Here is a 24,960-nt window from a genome sequence, read left to right as displayed (position 1 = left end):
AAACTTCATTATAAATTAGACATACCTGGACATGTGTTAAAAATGCAGATCCCAGGACTATAAATGCAGAAAATCTGATTTTAAGGTTTGGGCTAGAACCTGAGATATAGCATTTTTAATAAGCACTTTCTAAACACAACCTAAATTATTTGTTTAAAATATAATGATCTGGACTTTGGTCCGCTGACAAGGGCAAACTTCATTAATTATATCCTCATTAATAAGGACCAGAGGCTAATCTTTTTTTTTTTTTTTTTTGAGCAAGTCCCTATGTTTAGAGTAGAGGACTTTAATGGTTTGTGACAGGAAGATGTGAGAGAGATGATTTGCAGGTAATCGTGATGTGTGTTTCCACTTAGGATGCCTTCCTTCACAAGCCCGTGTGCTGTGGCTTCTGCAGCTCCATGGAGAGCAATGCTGAGAGAAGACATCCCTGTACAGGGCCCAAGGAGAGAGTCTGAACCAGGCACTGGGCCCACAGTGACCCGGAGGTAGCGCAGGTTGGCATTCACCTACATGCAGAAGCCTGCCCAGGAACCAGATCATCTGATTCTCATTAGCTGCCTGCCCCTCTTTCCTTCCAGGTCATGGAGTTTGGGTCTCTTTCAGGCAACACAGATTGAGAGTTTACAAGGTTAAGAGGATCTGTAGTAGGTATCTATTATGAAGAAAGGGGCCATATAAGGAATTAAAGATATTTAACACAAAGAAAATCATAGGCATTTGGCAAAGGCACTTGAAATGGTAGTGGTAAAGTGTTGAGGGAGCATAGTTACTGAGACCTGCAGTCAAATATTTGAAAGGCTGTCATGTGGAAGCTACAATGAAGCCTTTTCTGGGCTACTCCAGAGCAGGCTGGGGCCAGTGAGCAGGGATGCCAGGGGAACGTATTCCTACCCAATACATTTTTTTTTTTTTTAATAACAGCTGTAGTTCTTTAAAAGTGAATATTTAGAACGTGTAAATCCACAGAGACCCAGCACAGATTGGTGGCAGTCAGAGCCTGGAAGTCAGGGGAGGGACAGAGACCCACTCATTAATGGAGACAAGACTTCCTTTGGGTGCAATTAAGATGTTTTGGAACTACATTGAGCTGGTGGTTTCACAACTTTGTGAATGTACTAAATGCTATTGAATCGTACCCTTTAAAATGGATAGTTTTATGTTATGTGATTTTTTTCTCAATAAAAAAGCAGCAGAGGAATTAATATAAAACTTATTTATGACGAAATTGTTTAACCATAAATCAATAAAAAATCAAATATTGTTCTCAAAACTAAAAAAAAGTGTGATTGATTCATAGCACATTAAACCCTTTTCAGAGAAGAAAATATATAAATGAAGGTTTTGTGATTATTCTTCAAGCATGTAAAAGAGACATCTGCCTTGGGTGGAAAGCGGCACTTTGTATGATCTGAGTTAACTTGCTTTTCTTTTTTAAAAATAACCCTTATGTCTTTAAAATAATAATTTAGTTTTGATTACAAAAATTTTGCTTGCTATTTGTAGAAAATTCTGAGAATTCAGAAAACATTAAAGAGAAGTAGAAATAATTTACAGTGACCATATAATCTTCTAACACATATGTGTGTTCAATGTACTTAAATATTCTATTTACGTCGTGTCCGTTTTTCAACTTTGTAAGTAATACTGATGTGAATATTATATGTAAAATATTTAGTAATAAGAAAAATTTTGACATCAAGTGGGCAAACAGACATACATTAATATAAAATATTTTAAAAAGTGATTTTTCTAGATAACTTACTAACAGGCAAATAGAATAATTCTGGAAGTTGTGACTGAAATTTACTTCTATTTTCCTATGATTAAGGCCCTTTCCCTATCACAGTTAATTGCTGATTAATATTGATAAGATTCTTGAAATGTGGTTCCTTGAAAAGCAGCATCAGCATCACCTGGAAATTCATTAGAAATGCAAATTTTTCCTCCTACTTCTACTCTCAGATCTACTGAATCAGAAACTTTAGGGAGGAGATGAGGGGTTTTAGGGTCCAGCAATCTGTACTTTAGTAAGCCTTCCAGATGATTCTGGATTTTTTCATACATGAGCTTTCTTGTTAAATAACTTATGGACAGTGTGTTAATGATAAGTATTTCTAATAATTGAATGCAATTACTTTGCTCCTTGCTAATTGCAATGCATTTCTCACTTCTTTGACACATTGATATAAAAAGCGATACATCTAAGATACTACTTGTTTTAAGCAGTGTATGCAAAGAAATGTCTTAAGAATCATTTCATATAAAGTTTTCATGTAAAATATATTCATAGTTCATCTTATTGATAGAATTTATTTTAAATTTTTAAGTTACTTTTCAAAAAACTAAGGCTCTGATATTAGTAGAAATTTAATATTCTTTATAATCGCAGTTACTCTCCCTGAGCTCTCCATTAAGGTGCTCCACTGCAGCATTTTCACCTGGACATAAATTCACTCATTCTCAACAAATACTAGTTGTGAACTTCCCGTGTGCCCGGTACTGTTATAGGCCTCAAGAACCAGAGGTATAGTAGATGTGGTCCTGCCCCTTAAGGAAGTTATATTCTAGTGAGGGTGCATAAATAATAAACTAACAAGTGGTACAAAACAAAGATATTTTTAGATAGCAAGACATGCTATGAAGAACATAAAACAGGATGACAGGAGAGAGAGTGACTTAGGCTAGGATGTCATTAGATCGAATGGGTAAGGCAGGCCTCTCTGAGGAAGGTATATGACCTGAGACCTGAATAGCAAGGACTTATACTCTTAAAGTACAAATTAGTACTTGATAGATGGTCACGGGGATGGTGAGCACACCACAGGGAATGCAGTCAGCATTAATGTAATGGCCAGGTGGAGAGCCAGAGGAGAGAAAGAACAATTACTTAGGATTGTTTCATAAACTATATAAATGTCTAACCAATGTACTGCATACTTGAAATTACTACTAATAATAATAAACTTAGAATTCTTACTGCTCTGTGATGAAAGGAGGGTATATTGGTGAGAAAGCAAGTGGAAGATAATATAGGAGGCTGTTGGAATAATCTAGATGAGAAATTTGGTGATTTGGGCTAGAGTGGTAGTAGCGAAGAAGGGAAGAAAATGGTTTTAAGACATGTTTTGGGGATAAAAATAATATGATATATATTCCATTAGATGAGGAAATGAAGCAAAGTTTTTGAAATAGACTAGGGAACGAGCAGGTTTGGGGCAGGAATCAAAGATTTGATTTTGGCCATGTTAAGTGGATGTCTATTAGATATCCAAGTGGAAAAGATAAGTTGTTACTATGAGTCTAAAAGTGAGAGGTGAGAATGAAATGCACACATTGGGGGAGAGATGAAGTTTAAAGCCAGGGGCATGGATGAGTGGATTTAGACAGACGCTAGAGATGAACAAGAACTAAGAAACAGCTCTGGGGCCCTCCAGCCTCACAAGGTCATGCAGTGAAGGAGGAACCAGCAAAGAAGATTAAAAAGGAACAGCCAAAGGTGATTAAGGTGAATGAAGGACTGGTGTCACGTAAATCAAGGGAAGCAGGTGTTTCAAGGAAGGAATGATCAATGCTTTTGAATGCCACTGAGATCAAGTAGGTGATAAGAAAAAGGGGCCATGGATTTGGTGATATTTAGGTTGCTGCCAACTTAACAAGAGCAATTTCAATGGAGATGTTTGACGGTTGTGAGGAGGAGAGAATAGGAGGTGAGGAAGCAGAAACAGTACTACAGGCAACAGCTTTAGGAGATTGCTGTGCATAAGCACATAGAAAGGAGACGGTAGCTGGAATAGGGAGGGGTGCAGGTTGTGAGGTTATGAAAGGGTCGTGGATAACTTCAATGCGAGGAATGTGTGTGCCAATAAGCTTGTGCTTCAATGAAACAACAATAAATGATTCCATTGAATTCTATAAATCCTCGACACAATCAGATTCTCACAAGTCTGATTGACTGAATTTTAACATTTTCTATATTCGGTTTTAATAATTGATTAAATGCTCTTTCCTAAAGAGATCCATTAGTTCAACTTCTTTTTGTCTCTCCCTCTCTATAACTTAAAATATTAATCTTTGTTACTTCCCCCCTTTTAATGAGATCAAAATACATTAGAATTAGATAATATCTCAGAAGTGCTTTAAGTTTCTTGGAGGTACCCTATATCAGCAAGGCTTTTATTATTTTTCCTCATTTACTCATTTCCTTTCTCTCTCTGGGAGGGCACTTCTGAGATTATATGAGGTTGGAATTTATGAGTTAAACAACACAAATACTTAACAACACTAGTACTAGCACTTAAAGAAAAAAGGATAGGGGTCATTGCAAAATATTGTAAATTTTGGGACTAACAATTTTGTTTTGTGGGTTTTCTTCCTGAGGCTGTGTTCCAGAGAGGGAAATAAAGGGTAAAACTCATTAGTGCATCATTATCTTTTGTCTGAAGGAAACAATATGTGGTTTCTGGGCAGCCCACTTGGTGTTTGCATTGGTCCTGGATGTATTTCAAACCAACTATATTGTTTGAACAATTCCTCCTCTTAAACATGAAAAGAACCACCACTAAACCACAGAGTTGATGCTAAATTACTAGGTGATGACTCTTCTGGCTCCTAAAGGTTTCTAGATCTCAGCCACTGAAATCATGGATCTTTCTTCTAACAAGAAAGATCTAAGCCTCAATGGCAGACCTCCCATGCAGTGCCCCCTGCTCTGGCCCCAGTATGTTCCGTGGGCTTCTGAGAAGTTTGGTTTAGAAGCAAGGTCATTGAGTTCGCTCCAACTCTGACTCTTCGGAGAAAGACTTTAGAAACTGCAGAGTATTCCCAGGTCAAATCTGCAAATTCACAATTATCAGCAACTGCATAATTAATTAATGTATTTGATAATGAAAATCTAGTCTGTTTTCTCTTTATCAAAATAAAGCATCAAATGGATATTGGTGATTTTATTTTTATGTTATTCCTTAAGCTGATTTCCCTTCCTTGGAGACTTCATTAGACTTTTTTTTTTTTTCTTTTGGAATGGTAATATCAGAAGAGCATCTATGAAGAAACCTTAAAAATACATTTGGGGTAATCTGGGAAGAAAATACTTCGTAGGGATTTCTACTAAGTATAGTACCATGTACTCTGCCCCTACTACCTAATCCCATAACTTTCAAAAACTCAAATCCTATGTGACATCAATCAAAGGCATTTCAGAGAAGCCAGAATAGTAAAGGTAATAGCTTACAAAGCAGCAGTTTTTGTCATCATTGTTATTTCTGTTTACTTTCACAGTACAAACAAAATTTCATAATTTCTGCAAATCATGCTCATTAAACTCCTTTCATGTAAGCCAAAGAGTTGGTTTTCACATATTTAAAGATGTCAAACTTTCTCAATTAATACAGGCTGTAATTGACCTGCTCATGCTTTGCAAAGGAATATATATTCTTGGAAGAGCAAGGGAACACAGAGATGCTGGTGCAGAAGCAAAACCTTTTTTGAAATATTAACATCTATTAAATTCTGTCATCAGTTGGAGAGAGAGGGATAATTAAGTCATTTGTAAAAGGCAAAAATTAATAATTTCTTTGCTAAATGTACTTGCTTTTTTGGACAAACATTCTGAACAGGAAGTATACCCTTAGTTTACACTATATGGAGAAAAATATGTTCTCCCTATTTTTCACTTTTTAATTATTTATTCTTCCTGTGTCTGAAGAGCAGTGTTGACAATTGAAGCCTACAAATTTCTAGATTTGTCATCTAGATGACTTTATAAGAATAGCAAACTCCATTTAAAAATTTGTTTGATCAAAGAATTATATCTCATTCAGAAACATCCACCTTAGAAAAAGAAATATCCTTCTCTGTGGCAACAGATTTCACAGTGATCCTGCCCCTAAATTTGTGCTTTTGGTCAAAAGAAGTTTTGGGTAAAAAGTTCCATGCATGGCTTGGCACTACTGAGCACCACTACTTGGAACACAAAAACTCTGAGTACAGATTGTCTTTCTGAATGGCAGCACATTTTTATTTCTTGAATTTATTTCTTGACAGAATGCCAGTTAATTCTAAAGACCAGTGTTCTTGTGAGTTTTCAGAGTGCAATAACTTGTTGTTGTTGATGGTGTGTTGCTTTCTAAGTTTCCTAATTTTTGGAGAGGAACAAAGCTGATTGCCATCTTCAAGAGATAATAGTCTTTGTGGAAGCCAAATGTTAGGACCTGATTCATTTTAATCATACTAGGCTAAAAGCTCATAACTATATGAAGGAATCTTGCAATGGTTCCTTTTAAAAAGCAGATATTTTTGGAAGTTGAAAAATCATCTCTTAATTTTTCCAAATGTATGTTTCACATATTAGTTTAAGGAAAACCAATGGTTAGTGAAACATATAGAGCTATTTGCTCATGCACTAAATACTCTTGGATTGGGGTATAATTGTAATTGGTATTTTTTCACTCCTTGCCCATAATAATGGTTCTTTGCTAGTGTCACTGTTTAGACTGATTCTTCTATAACAACTTCCTTCTAGCTCCTTCATTTTTTTTCTTTCATTTTCTCTCTTATTAACTATCTTTATTTTCTCATGCTTATTACTTTTGGTGAGAGGAATTAGCTTTTATGACCATCGTTTACCAAAAATAAAATTGCTTTATTCTAATTGGTAAACCAACTAAAGTTAATCATACTAAGTTTCTATATCTATTTTTGAACTCTAGATCAAGGTAAACTGGATATTAGCATATATGGTATTCACTTAACACTTATATTTTAAAAATTTGAAGCCATATTTGGATTGATAAGAGATTAAGATTCTTCCTCAATCTTTTTCTCATAGCCTCCTGAAATTAATCCTAGGGATTTTCTAGTATATTCTGGGAAATCTTTTTCTCTATCTTGCTCTCTCTGGGAGAAGGGGTGCAATTCATCACTATTTTTACATTTTCCTTAGATTTAATTTCCCTAATTTGCTCTTAAGTCTTTGAGTGCGGGAATTATGTATCAGACTTGGGTTGGGCCCTAGTGGTCCTCTTGTCTGTTCTCCTTCAAATACAGGTATCCAAGCTCCAGAATATAGTAGGTCAAATATCTACCTGTGACAGCTGAATGACTCGGGCAGTGTGTATGTAGACTCTGCTTACAGATAAGCTGCTTTAAGGAACTGCTATCCAGCAGATGATTCATGAGAGTGCTTTTGTTCCATCTAGATTATAAATTCATAGAGGGCAGGAATTACATTTTTTTCACATATATTTATCTTAAAAAATTGTCTAATATTTTGTATTAGTAGACAAAAAAGTCATTTTTGGGGCCAAGTTTAGCTCAGAACTATCGATCTGGTTCAGTATGCTATCCGTCATATTTTTTGGAAAGCAGAAATGGTAAAGTATCAAAACGAACTCAATATATTTTGTGTAAAATTTGTTTCGATTCCATTAAATCTCATCCTTGAGTCCCTTATTCTATTCTAATTCTTCTGCTCTAAGTTACGAAGGCTTCATATTTTCCTGTTTTGCCTTGTGAGTGATGGAAAAAGCTTATAAGTGTTTATACATAAAGACATTTGTATGCTCTTACCTGTAGTTTCTTATTTTTTATGTATTTTAAACACAAAACAGGAAAAAGCAGTAAGTATCCTAAAGCAAACATAAATGGTGGGATATGAGGTGTTAATGACATCTGTTAGATTATTATCTATACATATTGGAGAACTTTCCTCAGCTCCCTCATAGTGTGCTTAAAATGGATAATTCTTTCTATGTGTGAGGCCTTCAATATTTAATGTATGTTAGTGTTTACGTATGTGATGTATCTTTTACAATATGTATTTCTGAGTATAAGTTTAAATCTAAAACAATCATTGAAATGTTTCAGAAAATTTTGAAAGAGGAAGAAAAAGATTGAGAAAGCAGTGAAATGAAAATTAAAGAGTAAATAGAAAGCACAGACTCTTAGAAGGCCTTTGCCAGGGAAAGCCATGGATAAGATGGGCCAGAGTCCTGCTTCGATCATACCGAATTAGGTTTCTGGCACTCAAGGCTCTGTTGAACACTTTGCCTTGGTAAAGTGGCTTTGGAACAGTGATAATCAAGGTGGTGTTTAGAGATTTAATAGTAAATACAATTTTACCACCTTTCAGTTAAGATCTAGTGTCAATATGGAGCAGAAGCCACAAATAAAAAAAATTTACAGATTTATGAAATGATTCTAGAGCAATCTTTAGAGATCCTAAGACCTCTAAAGTCACCGTTGTCAGGAGTTCTAATTGAAAGGCACCCCTACACTATCAGTTGTCTTTCATAGGAATGTTTGCCCTTGCTCCTGAGAAAACATTGACTTATACATTTGTAACTTCTAGTAATTCATATTTTAATTTTCTCTAGTGTTTGCTAAGACCAAAGCCTGTTTGGTCAGATACAGTATATTGCAACTTCTTTCTTTTACTTTACTCTGTTGTTTGGAGTACTTTTCCAGGAGGAAACACTCCATCTACACAGAAACAATTAAGATATATGTCCTTGAGCTTTTCAAAAGATCAAGGAGCCATGAGGAAAGAAATATTGTGACCAGGTAAAATCAAAGATTTTTCTTTGCCCCTCCTAAAGACGAGTCATCAATGACTCTTTAAAAAAGGAAACATCCTATCTGTTTATTTTTGAATAGACACAGGTACATGATTCAACAATTACAAAATAAAATGCCTCTTCCTGAAAAGTGTCTACCTATCCCTGTCCCTCAGCCCAATAGGCACGTAATGTCATCAGTTTCTAGTTATCCTAGAGCAGTTTTTCAACTTGGCACTGTAAACATTTTAGACTTGCATAATTCTATATATACTGTAGGGGCATTGTCATACGTATTGTAGGATATTTAGTAGCATCTCTGGCTTCTACTCATTAGATACCAGTAGCTTACTTTCTCCTCCTATGCCCCTTCCCAACTGGGACACCAAAAATGTTACCCAGACATTCCCAAATGTTCTTTGGGGAAAGATTTAACCATAAATCTAGAAAAACTCCCAAACAGTACATAAAAAGAGTTCCCACTATTTTGGGGAGCTGCATCACAGCTCATTAATTAAATGTATTGTAAGAATTTATTTAACCAGTAACTTATTAATGATCCTCTAGATTTTTTTTTCTGTATTATTTACCATTACATACAGGGTGGTGATGAAAAATCTTACACATGGGTCATTTCAATAAACATAATTTCACCTTTATTATAAATTCTTAATATAAATTTTTAGGTCAAGGTTATGTATATTTGTAATTTTATAGGTATTTCTGAATAGCTCTCTTTAGAAGCCGTATCAATCTATATTCTCAGTAACTGTATATTCTAGCAACATAGTGTGTTGTATTAACATTTGGATTTTTGCCAATCTCATAGGTTAAAAATGGTGTTTCAGTGTTCTTTTAATTTTCATCATCACATTAAGAGAGACATTAAGAAGCATTTAATTTGTTTAAACCTATATTCCCATTTGTGAAATGTCCGTTTATATCTATTATTCATTTTATTTGATTTGATTTTTAGGAGCTCTTTGTGATATGTGCTGCAATTATTTTTTATCTAGTTCATTGTCTTTTGATTTGTTTTTGAGACAGAAATGAAAGTTTGGAAAAAAGACTCAGGTACATATGGATATTTAGGAAATATTATGGTGGCATTTTACATAAGTGAGGAATGATAGGTTATACAATAAATGGTGCTGGGACAATGAAGAGTCGTCTATAAAATATGGAGTTGAGTCCACAGCTCCTATGACACCAGTATAAAGTCCCCATGGAGCTAAGATTTAACTGAAAGGCAAACATATCAGAAAAAGTGCAGAAGTATTTTTTTAATAATCTAGGTGAGACAAAAGCCTTCTCAAATATGACACAAAACAAAAAAGCTATACTAGGTTAAAATATGTTTACTTTTTGATGACCTTTCTTTTCTACTCTTTTTTCTCATCATGGTTTTCTGAACTGGTTTCAAGATCAGAATAGACATATCAGCAGGGCCTCAGCCCCTTTGGCACAAGCTTAAAGTCACCTTATGATAATGAAATTGAAGCAGTGGGAGTTGAAAGCCATAACAGGAGTAGCTCAGAGTCCAGGAGACCCCATGGGTTTGTGGATTAGGCAGGCCTGGTTCTTACCTAGTGTCATAGCTACTAAGAGACTCTATGACCTTGTGCAAATCACATAACTGCTCTGAGTCTTAGTTTTCTCCACTTTCTCATGAACCTCTGCTAAATTAGATATGATAAGGCACATGAAACCCCTAATGGGTGGAGGCTCTAAATCAGCAGTCCCCAACCTTTTTGGCACCAGGAACCAGTTTTGTGGAAGACAATTTTCTATGGATTGGGTGGGGTGGGAATGATTTTGGGATGACTCAAGTGAATTACATTTATTATGCACTTTATTTCTATTATTATTACGTTGTAATATATAATGAAATAATTATACAACTCACCATAATGCAGAATCAGTGGGAGCCCTGAGCTTGTTTTTCTGCAACTAGACAATCCTATCTGGGGGTGATGGGAGACAGTGACACCCGTAATATGTTGCTTATGTTCAGTCTTTTCCATAATCTCATTTTGGTTGCTGTCACAGCAGAAAACCCTGCTTCACGAAGATAGGATGTTGGAAATGAAAGCAGACTTTTAAGTGCTTTTGTGGCAATCTCAATATTCCACTTTGACTTTAATCCAGAATTTATGGAGATTTGAAGTTGTCTCAAACATACCTTTAAGGCCATCATCATTTGCAATCTCAAACAGTTGATCTTCTTCCAGCATAGACAAAGTTGATTCACCTGGCTTTTTCACAAATGAGTCACGGATCCATTCCTTCCCAGTTCAGGGTCTTTTGTGGTTGGGAGGTAATACTCAACTGTTTTCAAAGCTGAGATAGGTGATCGTGCCCCAGCTGGGAGAAAGAAGGCCCTGGCTCAGTCTCCTTCAAAACCTCTGCTAATGTTTGAAATATGTCAAAAATCCCAATGGTCTCTTGTCACTCTCATAATTCCAGTTTGGCTTTGAATGCAGCCACTTTATCTGCCAACTTGAACACAGTTGTCACTCTCCCTTGAAGTGGCAGATTGAATTGGTTAAGCAAGTTGTAAGCAAGTTTTGTGACCCATTCTGTGTCACTGAAATATGCTACCAGTGGTGACTGTTTTCCTAAAAGAAATCTCTGGAGCGGCTCTCGTAACTCAAAAACTCTGGCCAGTGATTTACCTTTAGAAAGCCATGTCACTTCCATGTATAAGAGAACACATGTGTGCTCTGTTTCCATCTCACAGAGTAGTGTGAACAGACGTGAGTTAAGGGCATGTACTTTAATGTGGTTGATAATTTTAATCACATCCTGGAAAATGTTGTTAAATTTAGGTGACTTTTTTCAGCTAGCCAGTGTTTGTTCCTCTATGGACAGTGTGTAGACCCACATTCAGGAGTGACCTTTTTGACCTGAAGAGTGAAATCAGAAAGTTGTCCAGTCATGGCATCCACTCCATCTGTGCATATACCAACACGAAATGACCGGTTCAGTTTCCCTGAATAGTTCTTCAGCTGTGGTGCTGATTGGCAAGAAAAATGCAAGTAACATATCCTCATGCACATCCCTTTGAAAAATATATCACACAAAAATAAACGTCGTTGCTTTGCTGTCAACCACGGACTCATTAATCCTCTCCAACAATTGTGTCTCAATATCCTCTGGGAGCTCATCAGTCCTAGTTATGGTGCTGGCTGAGAGAGGAACACATGCCACGCAGCCTCTCCCAAAAGCTCACGACAAGTGTCAGCAGCAGGCAGGATCGACTCTTCACCCACTATAAAGGGCGTCTCTGCTTTAGCAATGTGGTTTAGTCACTAAGAATGATGCTCTCAGTGCAGATATATTTGATGAAGTGGTGTGGCGGCCTTTGATAATTGCTTCTGGTCTTCATGTTCATATTTTCTTTTTTTTTCTTCTGAAAAACTCCAGTCTTGTCTTTTAAGGTGCTTGGTCTCCATGTGTTGAAGCAGTTTCGAAGCTTTCATGGCTTCATTGGATAGCTGGGTGCCACACACTATACAAAGCGGGCTTTGAGAATGTGAATCACCTGTCGCAATGAACCCGTAATTTAAGGACTCGGTGTTTTCTGTTAAACATAGCTTTCCTTTTGTCAGCAGTCTTAGAGTCTTCTGCTGTCTCATCACTGAGTCTTTCTCCTTTGGTAAGCTTCTGGGCTTACCAAAACTGTGACTGAGACAGGCACACAGTGCGAGAAAGAGGCACGAACAGAAGTGGTAAAAATAAAATAAAAATAAAAATGAAATAAAATATAAAATAAATAAAATAAAATAATAAAATAAAATATAAAATAAATAAAATAAAATTTAAAATAATAAAATAAAATAAAATAAAATGGGCAGGCCCTGCATAGACTAAAATAAGCGTCTGATTCTGACTATACAACTGAAGTACATCAACTCACTTGTCACTATAAAGCCTGCAACCAGATGCAGCTTATCTGTCTTTCGCCACTCACGGATAGGGTTTTGATATGTGTCTGCAAGCAATTGATTTATTATGGTCTCTGTGCAGTCAGACCTCTCTGCTAATGTTAACTGAAGTTTGCAGCTGCTCCCCAGCGCTAGCATCACCACCTCAGCTGCACATTGGATTGCCAGCCATTAGATTCTCATAAGCAGCATACCACCTAGATCCCGCACTCGCGCAGTTTACAATGGGCTTTGTCCTCCTCTGAGAATCTAATGGCTGATGATCTCAGGTGGAACTGAGGCAGGGTGCTAGCCTGGGGAGCGGCTGCAAATACAGATAAAGCTGCGCTCACTCACCCACCATTCACCTCCTGCTGTGCTACCTGGTTCCTAACAGGCCACAGCTGGTATCAGTCCGCATCTGGGGGTTGGGGGGTGGTTGGAGACCCCTGCTTTAAATGACTGGTACACACTTCCCTACTCTCTCTTCTCCCTGTAACGCTGGATTTTGTAGACTTCTTCTTATTTCCCACATCATCTCCAATTACATACTTATTGGGTGGGAAATATGATTTCTTACTTTAAGATTGCTTAGCCGTACCTTTGTGCTGAGGTTAGGGAGGGTGTTGCAGGTAGGACTACGGTTCCTTCCCTCTGGAGTCCTTCCTTTGCAGAGATGAACAGAAAGCCCCAAGTATGTTTCTTAATGCTCTCCTGGCCCTCAGCCTGGGGCCATGAGGAACTTTTCTAGAATCAGGGGTCAGGGCGTGGGTTCTGCCTGAAGCCTTTAATCCTCTAGTACTCGTTTTCTATTGCTGTCATAGTAAATTACCACAAATTAAGTAGCTTAAGTCAACACAAACTTATTACCTTACAGTTCTGTAGAAGTCTGACATGGGCCTCAGTGGGCTGAAATCAAGGCGTCCTCAGGGCTGTGTTCCTTTCTGGAGGCTCTAGGACAGAATCCACTTCCAAATAGAACCTTTCTGGCTTCTAGAGACATCTCTCTGACCATTGTTTTGTACTCATATCTCCCTCCGATCACAGCCAAGAAAGGTTCTCCTTTAAGGACTCGTGTGCTTATATTGGGCCCACCTGAATTATTCAGGATAATCTCCCCATTTCAAGATCCTTAATCACCTCTGCAAAACCCCTTTTGCCATAAGATGAGCATATTCACAAGTTCGGGGATTGGGATGCAGACATCCTCGGCAGGACATCATTCTGCCTACCACACTCTAACAACAATTCCAGGATCCAGGTGGTAGGCAGAGCAAATCATCCCTGCGACTTTAGAAGTCACATTTTATAATAGTATCATCACAATAAAAACATTGGATGGGTGGTTTGAGATGATTGTTTTGTCAAAATTAAGGCCCTTCTTCTAACCAGCACATGAGTTTAATAAAGACCATGATTGGTCTTTCTAGAAATCAAAGCAACTCAGTCTCCTCTCTCTCCCTTTATCACTAATCCAGCAAGCATTTAAACCTGTGGTCTCCCTGGCTTGCTCAGCCAGCCAGGCGAGCAGTCCAAAGCGCCTGGACACAGCTGCTCAAGCAGTCACTGGCGCCATGGCTTGGACCTGGTTACTCAGGTTCTCCTCTAACTTGGCTCCCCTAAGATGCACTTTGATTTAGATACTCTATTACTGATATACCAGGCACCTTCTGGCCCCATCTGTTTTTGAGGCAATTCCAAATATCTGCATTTACATGGAAGCACTTTTAAGAGCATCTGATGGACAGATGCACATTATTCTTTCACTGCTTCACAAAAACTTCTGAGCTCCAGTGAAAGTCTATCAACACTGACACGTAGCATAAAAAGGGATGCATATGTTGGCCGGTTAAAAATTGCATTTCTAAATTGATTTTCTGGGCATATGAAGAGATGGCCTAAATGTGCCAGCTGGAGAGAAACTTGAGCCCCTAGGATGGGGTCAGTTATCTTGTTACCTTTAACCCTATTGGCAAATGTTCCACTAGCTAAGCAATACTCACTAATAGCAATACTCAGAGCCCAGGCCAGTGAGATAGAGAGATGGTTGAGAAGTCAAGGAAGGGAATCAGAAAGAGAGCTGGTGAACAGGAAACAGGTATTAAGTCCACTTTGGGGAGAGTGCACATCTTCAGTGTTACCCATTTGTATCCATGTCATGCTTGCTTAATCTCATTACAAGTCCATTGGCATTAATTTTTATTAAAGAAAGGGAATGCCATTAATTTTTATTAATGAAAGGGAAATTTACTCTTGATAGGTTTGACAAGACGCACAATCACTCTCCATTTGAAACCATTTATAGGTCTCACTGAGAGTCTTTAAGATGACACTGCATAAAGATAATTACAGCAATTGTATATCATTAAAAAAGATTTAGTGTCTTTGCTTTTGGACCAAATTCTTAGGGTGCACTCAGATTTTATAGAAAATGCATTCTTTAGGACAACCAAAGAGAACAAGGGAGAAAATAAAATTATTTCATAATGTTGTATTTCCTGTTGACAGTAGTAAGTGTTTTAAATGTGGGTCTGGTGGGTTTGTAAGAGCTGTTTAAAAGCAGAGAGAAAAGGGAGGAAAGTGTAGTAGAGGAAGAAGAGAGAAAATCGTCGTTAAATTCCCATTATACAACTGGAGTAAAATTTTCATAATCTCTCATAATAAGTCACACAAATATTATCCCTTCCTCACAGGTAAGCAAACTTATGTTTTAATTACTTGTCCAAGATCACAAGATCACACAGCCACTAAGATGAGGAGAAAAAAGTCAAATCCCAAAGTGTCTGAATTCTAAGTCTTTGTATATTCCACTACGCAATATGTAAAATTACCAAAATTACCCGTGAACTTTTTTTGGTTTATTAGCACCAAAGGAATATGAAATTATAGAAAGAAAAAAAGTTAATGTACAATTGCCCCAAAATAGTTTCAGAGAGATACAGAAAATTAAGGTACTAATAGCACTTATAATAGTTAATTTGCAATGCTATATGTCTGGTATCATGCTAATATCTTTACACAACATCCACTCATTTTGTCCCTACAAGGACCTTCAAAAGTACAGTAAGCTTCTTATTCCTTTGTTATATTTGAGGAAACAGAGCCTCACAGAAGTTCAAACTCTATTTGAATATCTAAATTTCAAATTTTACTCAGAGGGATACAATTGCCTTTTAAATAATGAGATTTCTATTGCTCACTGATAGAACAGTAATTGACACTATAGAATTGTAAAAAGAAAGGAACTGAGTTTTGTTGACTTTATATCTGTATAACATTTTAATTCTTCAATGAAGTGTCTACATTTTTGTCTCTATAAATTATATTTCTTGTTCATTTGTTGCTTTCAGAGACTCATTGACACAGACAACAGTTCAGTAGTCACCAGAGGGAAGGGAGGGAAGGCAGCAGATAGGTAAGGATAAAGGGGGTCAAATATATGATGATGGAAGAAGATTTAACTTTGGGTGGTGAACACACAAGGCAATATACATATAATGTATTATTGAATCGTACGCTTGAAATCTATATAATTTTATTAACTAATGTCACCCCAATAAAAAATAAATAATGAGATTTCTTATGGAATTTTGAAATTTCTGGGATCGAATTTTACTGTGTGACTTTAGTGAAGTAAGCCTTCAATAATATTTCTTAAATTAGTATATTCTAAACCTTAAATGACCATGATTCTCACTCTTTTCTTTATTCACCTGTCTCCAGTCACTGATATTTCACAAACATTACTGGCCACGAGGAGAAAGTTGTATCTGGACTGAAAAGTAAATATTTTAGGAATGGTATACAATGTTTTCTCAGGATAAATCTAAGAGCTACAAAATGACTACATCGAGTTAATTAAATAAATTTATTAAGTAATTAGTACTAAGCCCATTCTCAGTTTGTTCAGTAAATTGCTGAGTCAAGTCTGGGTTTAAAAAGTGTCTCAGTGACCCCCTGTATGCCTGTCCTCTGAGTTCTGGTCCCTCAGTTCCAACACCAACCAGGCCCTCAGCAAGGAAATGATAAATAGCCTGTCTGCTTGGGTTTTATGCCTTTTTAGCCTTTATATCCAAGTCGAGCTTTGGCTTTAGCATCAGGCTTTGTCAAAACTGCCTGAAGGAGAATCATTTAATCTGAATTATTTCCCATCTCTGTCTTCCATATCCCAGTGAAAGAGCTCTTGGGGTTTTCTCCAAGGGAGCAACTTTGTTTGATGAATACTTATGTTTAGCAGCCAAAGTTACGCTAAGGTGAAACAGGATCAAAATTGTTTGGATTCAGTTTCCTTTATTACTTGACCACTTCTGATGACGACATGAAACTTTAAGCTTTAGTTCAGTAGGTGTGCAAGTGTGTTTGTGAGAAATTTTTTCTGTAGGACTTTCTGGTGAGGTGGGGGTAAGTTGACAGATGGGTCCTTACAAAGTTGTGTTCCAGTAATGTCGTAGTAATCTACCTTGTGCTTTCTTGGTTGACTCATTTGAACCTCTGGATAGACTTCTCTTTTTAAAAATTGCTTATGACTATGTTTTTTTCTTACAAAGTTTGTTAAGCTGATAATTGAATATTTACATCAAAGAATTTAGAAAATGACAAGTCATGGAAATTCAGACCAGAATCAACATAGAAAAGTGACAGCTCATTTAACAAAATAGCAGATTTTTCCCATAATACTGTTCTCATGGCCCTGGCTAAAGAACCATCTCATCATGAAATCACTTTCCAGCAGACTAACATATGTGGGCTTCTACTCTACAGAAAGCTAGTGTAAATATCTACTTGACTTATCTATTCTACAAAAATGATTAGTAAATGAATATATCAGATGAATAGAAAATCAAACAGAAAAACATAAATAAATCTGCACAAAACTCCGCTTATTGCTAAATTCCAGGATCATCAGAAAGTCCTACAAATATGTATTTAATAAATAGAAAAATGGTAGTAGAATGAGTTCTATGTTAGTTCTACAAATTCCCCTAAGTTCTCAGAGTAGGTGCTTTGGTGATGCATTTCCTAAGTGATGTCAATGTGTTATTAATCCCTCCTTGGCTTGTCTTTCCCCAGTTTATTTGCACACCCTCTAAGACACTGACACTATTGGAATGGCAAAAACAATTGTTAAAAGTAAATACAGAACCAGCCCTTACATTTGCTACCCATGGACTTTGACAAGGTGGTCTTAGGGCACAGATTATCCCTACATGCTCATTTATGTTTCAGTTCCAAGGTTCTCATTTTAGATAATAATTGGCTACTGGACAACCTCATTGAACTCCAAGTTACTCAAGAAAAAGAGAGAAGCTCAATGTTTCCTAAAACACGAATTTCTGAATTGTAGTTCCATGGAATAATAGAGTTCTATGACCAAGTCAATTACAACAAGCAGGGTTAACATAATTGTAGAGCCTCCTTTTCTGGAAGACTTAAATATGACTAATGTGATATGTGAGTTTCTAAAAGGCAGTTATAGTATGCAAGATTTCCTAACTTCTCAGATAATGAACTTTGGAGAAGAGTATCTCACTGAACTGATGTTACAAACAAGGGATATACTTTGGGACTTTCTAGACAAGATGATTTCTAAGGCTCTTTCTTGCTCTAAATTTTCTGATAATCTTATGTTAACATGAAAACCATGGTATTCTCCAGATACTTCCTACATACCTAGCTCTCAACATTCCTTTCTAAAATATATGCTTCCTTTATGAATGTAAGGATCAAAAGAATCACATGTGGCCTCCATGAAAAAAAGGTATCTTGAAATTGTAATGCATAAAAAAAAAATACAATTCAAGGGGAATGTTACACATAGTTTTAAACAATATCACCACTAATGACTCTGATGTGGAGTAATACCAAATGAGATCACTCTTTTAAAAAATGAAAAGATCAATGCTACATAAGGCAGTGCAGTAATAAGCTCTATAAAGAGCAGCTACTACCAAAAAGCCCAGAGATTCTTTCTACAGTAGTTATGTATAAAAGACTTCAAGTCAAATGCTGTTCTTTCTGTTGTATTTATTTTCAAATATAGACAACAAAAATGGAGCTTCACAGTTTGAGAGAATCATTCATTTTGTCTAGCAATTAGATGCCTGTGAACAAATGAACAAAATGGAAAAACACAATGCATTCTAGAGCTAACTTTTTGCTGTTTTAAAGAAATACCAGAGCAAAAACAGACAATGTCATAAACTTTGAAATGAAGACAGACATCTAGGAGCCTGTGTTATTAAGGGCTTTATTTTATTCTATTAAGCCTTCAATCAGATTTGGTGACAAATAACTGGGATAATTGAACTTATTACCAAGAGACTCATGAAATTGGGAAACTCCCTTAACCAAGAAAGACTCACTTAGAAGCTTCTTTTTGGATTCCCGTTTGAGGAAGAAATATTCTCACAGACATAGCAATTTTTTCCCTTTCTGGCATAAACTGATATTTTTCTTTCATGTTCTCTCAGCTGTCTTCACCTCTATTTATGGAGAGTATCTTTCTTTACCTTACCCTGCTGGAGTACCTCAAACAAATTGGTAATATAATTAAAAATTTGATTTTTCTGGAAGATAACTTAATAGGGAAAAGGCAATATAGCTTAAGCTAGGCAAAATGGTGAAATTAAACATGATCAGAGCTGCATGCCAGTGTTTACAGTTGTAATTTTAATCAGATTTATATGTAATAGTATTTCATAATTTTCCACAGCATTCTTTTTCCTTTCTTGGGAAAAGAAAAACCTCCCAAACAAAAGAAATAAAGACACAAAATAGTATAGTTAGTGTCTGGTTATGTGACAAGGCCACTTCACCAATTTGGCATTTTCTTTCTCCTTACAGGGACTCAAGTGTCTCTAAGTGCTCTCAGTCTTCTTAAAATCTAAATAGTTATGTGGATTTCATCAATGCATGCAACTGGAAATAATAAGCATCAAAAGAGACTTTGGTTTTAGTCCTGGATCTTCAATATCTAACTTCTAAAAAACTCTATGACCTAAATCTTAATCTTTTTAGATCACTATTTCCCAATATATAAAAAGTGAGGGTTTTGAACTAAATGATCTTTATCATCTCTTCCATCCCTATACATTTATTAGGCTTGAACTTAATGGCAACTTTCCAAAAATAACCAGTTATACAATTGATATTTATTCTTAAAATAATTTTTAATTAAAAGACTAATCAATTAAAAAGTACAATTTAAAGCAGTCTGCCAGCCACAAGGTAGTGAAAATAATAAGTGGTATTTACTGAGGGCCAATCTTATGTCAAGTACTGTTAAAACCATATTATATAAGTTACATTAATTGATCCTTGCACGAACCACTGCAGGTAATCATTATCATCACATCATCATTCACACCCTTACCATTTTACAGATAATTAAGAAATACTTAGAGAAGTTAAGTACTTATCTAAATATAGATAATGAGTGTATAGCCAGATAACTAGTAGAATTCGATTCAGGTTCTTTATCCTCCAAAGTCATGCTCAGAACCAATGCAGTTTACTGCCTCTAGCATTCTTCTTTGAAGTGTACACTGGTTCCCCCATACTTTTCAAGTTGTTTAACTTTTCTGAATTTTATTTGTATTCCTTCATTTATACACTTATTCAACCAGCAATAATTAAGTGCAATGATTGGTAGGCACAATGATTGATATTACAATACAAAGATGACTATGACATAGAGCCTACCAGAAAGAACCCACCGTTTTATTAAGGACTTGGGCAAGAAATACAATACAATACAATAAAGTAAGCATTAAAAGATATATGAGACATGATACATGGAGAAAGGAAACCTGGGAGTAGAGATCAGAAAAATAAAAGTCAGTTCCTCAGAGAACAATAAGAAATATCTGATTTGCTACTTTGAGAACTAGTGGAAATGAGCTAGTTGAAAAGGCTGGGAAAGGGAAAGACATTCCAAAAAGAATAGTTGAGATCGGGGGTTTGTGAAGGTATTGCATTTTGTGAGAACATAATAGGTTTCCATAAATGAAGGACAAGGTGCATGATAAATACTTGGAGATGAATCTGGAAAACTCTGTAATTGGGAAGACCTTGGCATATCATACTAAAGGTATGGAATTCTATCCTAAAAGCATGAGATAGTCCCTTTAGAATTTTAAACACAACATACTTATGTAATAGGAAAGTCCCTTTAGAAGCGATGAGGAGGTGCAACTAAGACAGGGAGTGTAGGTGGCCCTCTTCTAGGCATAAGAGATTAGAACCTATCGTAATGTATGCAGCCCCATGTTTGACCCTCTAGTTGACTACTGAGAGATAGAGAAGCAAGTGGATCTGAGAGATATTTGGGGGGTAGATGGGCAGACAGAAGAAATTTTGGTGGTTGATATTGGAGATGAGAGAGAAGAAGATAGCATTAGCTCTGCCTTCAGAGTTTCTGTCTTGGATGACAAGGCAGATGGTAACTGCCTCTGTTCTTAAGAACCTCTATAGGGAAAGATATTTGAAAATCCTCAGTTCAGTCTAGAGCATGTCATTCTTGAGTTGACTCAGAAGTTTCATTCAGATAGATAAATGCTACTACTTTATGCCAAATAAGACATGGTGCTACCCTTCAGTGGCATATATTTGTTGGGAAGACAGATTTATAAACAGATAAATGGAATTAGGTGGAAAATGCACCAAAATAGTTATACATGGGTTAGTTCAAAAACTACGAGAAGCTGCAGTTAGCTCAACTTTGAGCTACTGAGTGCGGGAAGCGGGGGCAATGTGAGCAGGATGTTTGAGAATGTAGAGATGTGGGAAACTCGGGAAGAGTAGAGTGAGGCATCTCAAGCAAGGGGACAGCATGAGTAAAGAGGTGGTGTGTGAGGAGAATAAAGTAATCAGTCCTCACGGAAATGAAAACGAGAAGGCAGGGACTGGGTCATGGAGAAAGCCACATATGCTTTGTTCAAGAGCTTGGGTTGTATGTAAATTATGAGGAGCTATGGACTGGTTTTTCTTTGAGAACTGAGAAAAGCACTTTTTCAGTTCAGGGAGCAGCAGCAGTTTGAAAGATGAACTGGAATGGGGAAAATTAAAATTAAGGAGAACAGTTAGAAACCCATGACAATCACCCAAGTGAGAGAAAATGTAAGCCTGAACAGGGCATTGGCATATGGGTGGAAAGAAAATGTGTAGAAAGGCAGAACCTTTGGGTATGGGAAACTTGGTGAAACCAGATATGCAGCTATCAACTGAGAAAGAGATGAAGAGAACAATGATGCATCTACTTCTCTAGTTACGTTTTTGAGGTATATCAGAGTAGAGACTTCCTGTAGCTACGATATGAATCTGAACTCTAGAGGAGAGGGCCAGGCTGAAGATAACAGATTTTAGAGTCCATGACTATAGGCATTAGTTAAAAATAATTACAACAGCAATACTATTAATTAAACTATAGTTTTAAGCACTTATGATGTTCAAGCATTAAGTAATGTATATTTATATTAATGGATACATTTTCTCCATTAATACCCTATAACCATCTAGATATGAACATTTTCCTTTATCTAGGTAATAACTAATAGATTATGTGATTTTTCCTGGGTTATGTTGTTAGTAAAAGTAAGTTTAAGAGCTGAGATTCAAATTCAAGTTTGTCTAAGTCTTTAAAACCAGTTTTCTGTTTGTTTGCTTTTGTTTTTTAACCACAACACTTCTCCGAGTTTATCAAGAAGATTATAAAAAAGAGAGATTACATAAAAAAAATTTAAAAACAAAGGGCCACGAATGACATCCTTGGGACATCAATGTTTAAAGGACAAATATGGGGGAAAAAAGCATTTGTACAGGAAACTTAGGATAAAAAGAAAGCAAAGCTCAGCCAAGGCTTTCATGGAAATCAAGAGAAAGAAAATATCAAGAAGTAAGGAGTGATCTACAGTGTCAGCTGTGGCCAGGAGGAGTAAGATAAGTACTCAAATGAGTTCTCTGAGTTTGGATATGAATGATCTTTGTCAAAGCAATTTCTCCACGGCAGGTGTCATAGCTGCCCAAATTGCAAGAGGCTGAAGGTTAAAAAACATGTGAGAAACTGGCAACATAGTACAGGTTATTCTTACAGGAAAATCGATTAAGAAGGGAAAACAAAAAGTCAGACCTCAATTAGGGTGATTAAAATGAAAACAGCTCCAACGGAGATAACTTATTACTTATCCATTTATTTACTTTAATGATATATATGTACTTACATTTTTTTTTTTTAAGTCGAGGAGGGAACATTAACAGAAAGCATGAGGTTTAAATCATATGAGTAAGAGAATATAATGAATCCTGGAGCAAAGTTTATAATGAAATTGGAAGGAAGGGGCATGTGGTCAAGTACACAGGTGGATGAGCTGACCTCGAATTGGCTAATAGTTAATTTGCCTTTGACCCTAGAAAAAATGTGTAAGGATGTACATTGGTATGAAGAGGGGTGAGAAATTGATGCTTGTGTTTGTGTGATTCAACATTCTCAATACAGTAGGGGTTGTGGTAGTTTTTTCTAGGATAAAAGAGTATTATATGTTGAAAATATGGATTCGGAATTTAAAAGAAAGTTCCAGCTGGGCCTAGATCTGGAAGCCATCTGTAGTTATTATGTGCATGAGAAAAAGATCTCCCAGGAGTAATGGGTTTAAAAGAGGGAAACATTGAACCTTGGAGAAAACTGATTTGGGGATGAGCAGAGGATAAAATTTCTTCAAAGGAGACAGAGAAATTTAGAAGGAAGAGCATCTAGAATCCAAGAAAGGCAGAAGTACCAAGAATTTGAGTGTTGAACAAAATATAATGCTACATGTTAGAGAAGATAAGATTGAAATGACTAATCAATTCCTAACAAATTAGATACCTTAGTTAAAGCAGTTTGAATTATGCTGTCAGGGAAAAAACAAATACAGATTTTTTTTCCCCAGGAGTTACAATAGGCTTTAGAAATTATAACCAGCCTCCTACGCTCCCTCCTTCATTTCTTCCTCCTTTATTTTGTTGACCTTTTTTAAACATTAAATTTAAAATAGAAGCTATTTGTCTATGGCCTTACACCCTGAACAAGCCCGATCCCGTCTGATCTCAGAAGCTAAGCAGAGTCGAGCCTGGTTAGTACTTGGATGGGAGACCACCTAGGAAGACCAGGTACTGTAGGCATAAAAAATAAAAAATAAGGGATTGTAAGCTGATAAGGTCCTTGCAATCTATGAGGTCAACCAATGGTTGCCTCGCCTAAAAGTAAGTAAGTAAGTAAGTAAGTAAGTAAGTAAAATGGAAGCTATTTGAATATATTTGAAATTGAGAACAAAAATATGGGGTGTGTGAAAATTGAGGAGAGAAAGAGAATGCTGGACAAGATTAGATATTTCATTCTCTGAGATAGAAAATAAGGAGAAAAGAATTATGAGTTGCAAAGGGAGATAAAGTTAAGGATGAGGCAATTTATGCCTAGTCACTTTCCTGTTCTCTGAAGCTGTCTGCTGAGACAACACAGATATGATAAAAGGATAAGAGCTTAAGAAGCATGGTGAAAGCAGGAAACAGCACTGTAGGAAAGGGAAAAGGGAGCTAATGGCCGAAGAAAGTACAGAGTTCAGTAACCTCTATAAAAAGTGAGGATGTACTACTCTATTATAAACATGGAAAACAATAATATAAATCTTGTAGAAAACTCATGATTTACGCAATAACTTCCATAATGTCCTATATAAAACTTTGCTTCAGATATTGAACACCAAAATGATTGACAGACTCTGCCATCCCAATAAAAAGACTGAGTTCTGTTTTATTAAACTAAAGAAACATTAAACCTCAATAGATATCATATGTTTGAAACAACAGAATTCAAAATTAATTCAATAAGTAGAGAGAGGGATATGTTGAAGTAGAATTGTCTAGAAAGTAAAATTCTTGGCCACACTGACCTTAAATTTAGTTACTCTTATTACATATAAAATAATCTAAAGTTCAAGAGTTCAGGTTGAGTGTGCCCCAGTTGCTACGGTCTGTAGCTCTGTCTTGACTCAGACATTTTATCTTCTCGAGAATGCTTCTTCTTAGCTCTTTTTTGATTGATTACCCCCCTAACGATGTTAACCTGTTTAAGTAGAACTAAGATTTGGTAGCTTCTTTAGCTTTAGTAACCTGGGAAAGGTTTACAGAAATCATTGAATCTGCCACTCCCACTCCCAAGCCCTGCCACATTTATATTAAGGACAGTAAAAATATTTTAGAATAAAGTTTGATAGATAGCATGTATTCAGTATTACTTATTTAAAAAATGTTAAATTGAGAGAAATACTATGTATATGAAGCTCTCCCAAAATCAATCTGAAACTTGGCACACTGGCTAAAAATGCTTTGAAACATCTCTCAAATGAACAATTTTTAGATATTGCATTTTAGAAATGAAATAACAGCATCAGATAATTGGCAGCAAAGTCATTTTCCCAAGTACCAATGCCAAGCGCATGGCA

At 36.3% G+C, this 24,960-nt stretch overlaps 1 protein-coding gene and 1 pseudogene across 1 annotated transcript in view; one reads left to right on the top strand and one right to left on the bottom strand.

Moving 5' to 3' along the window:
• GREM2 (gremlin 2, DAN family BMP antagonist) overlaps positions 1–24,960 on the bottom strand; it is a 126,371-nt gene that overhangs the window by 12,344 nt on the left and 89,067 nt on the right. The window lies entirely within an intron of this gene.
• LOC118613415 lies at positions 23,524–23,641 on the top strand (annotated as a pseudogene).

Source organism: Rousettus aegyptiacus, unplaced genomic scaffold (genome assembly GCF_014176215.1).
Source record: "Rousettus aegyptiacus isolate mRouAeg1 unplaced genomic scaffold, mRouAeg1.p scaffold_m13_p_18, whole genome shotgun sequence".
Lineage (NCBI taxonomy): Eukaryota > Metazoa > Chordata > Mammalia > Chiroptera > Pteropodidae > Rousettus > Rousettus aegyptiacus.
This window is presented reverse-complemented; position numbering and strand designations above follow the sequence as displayed.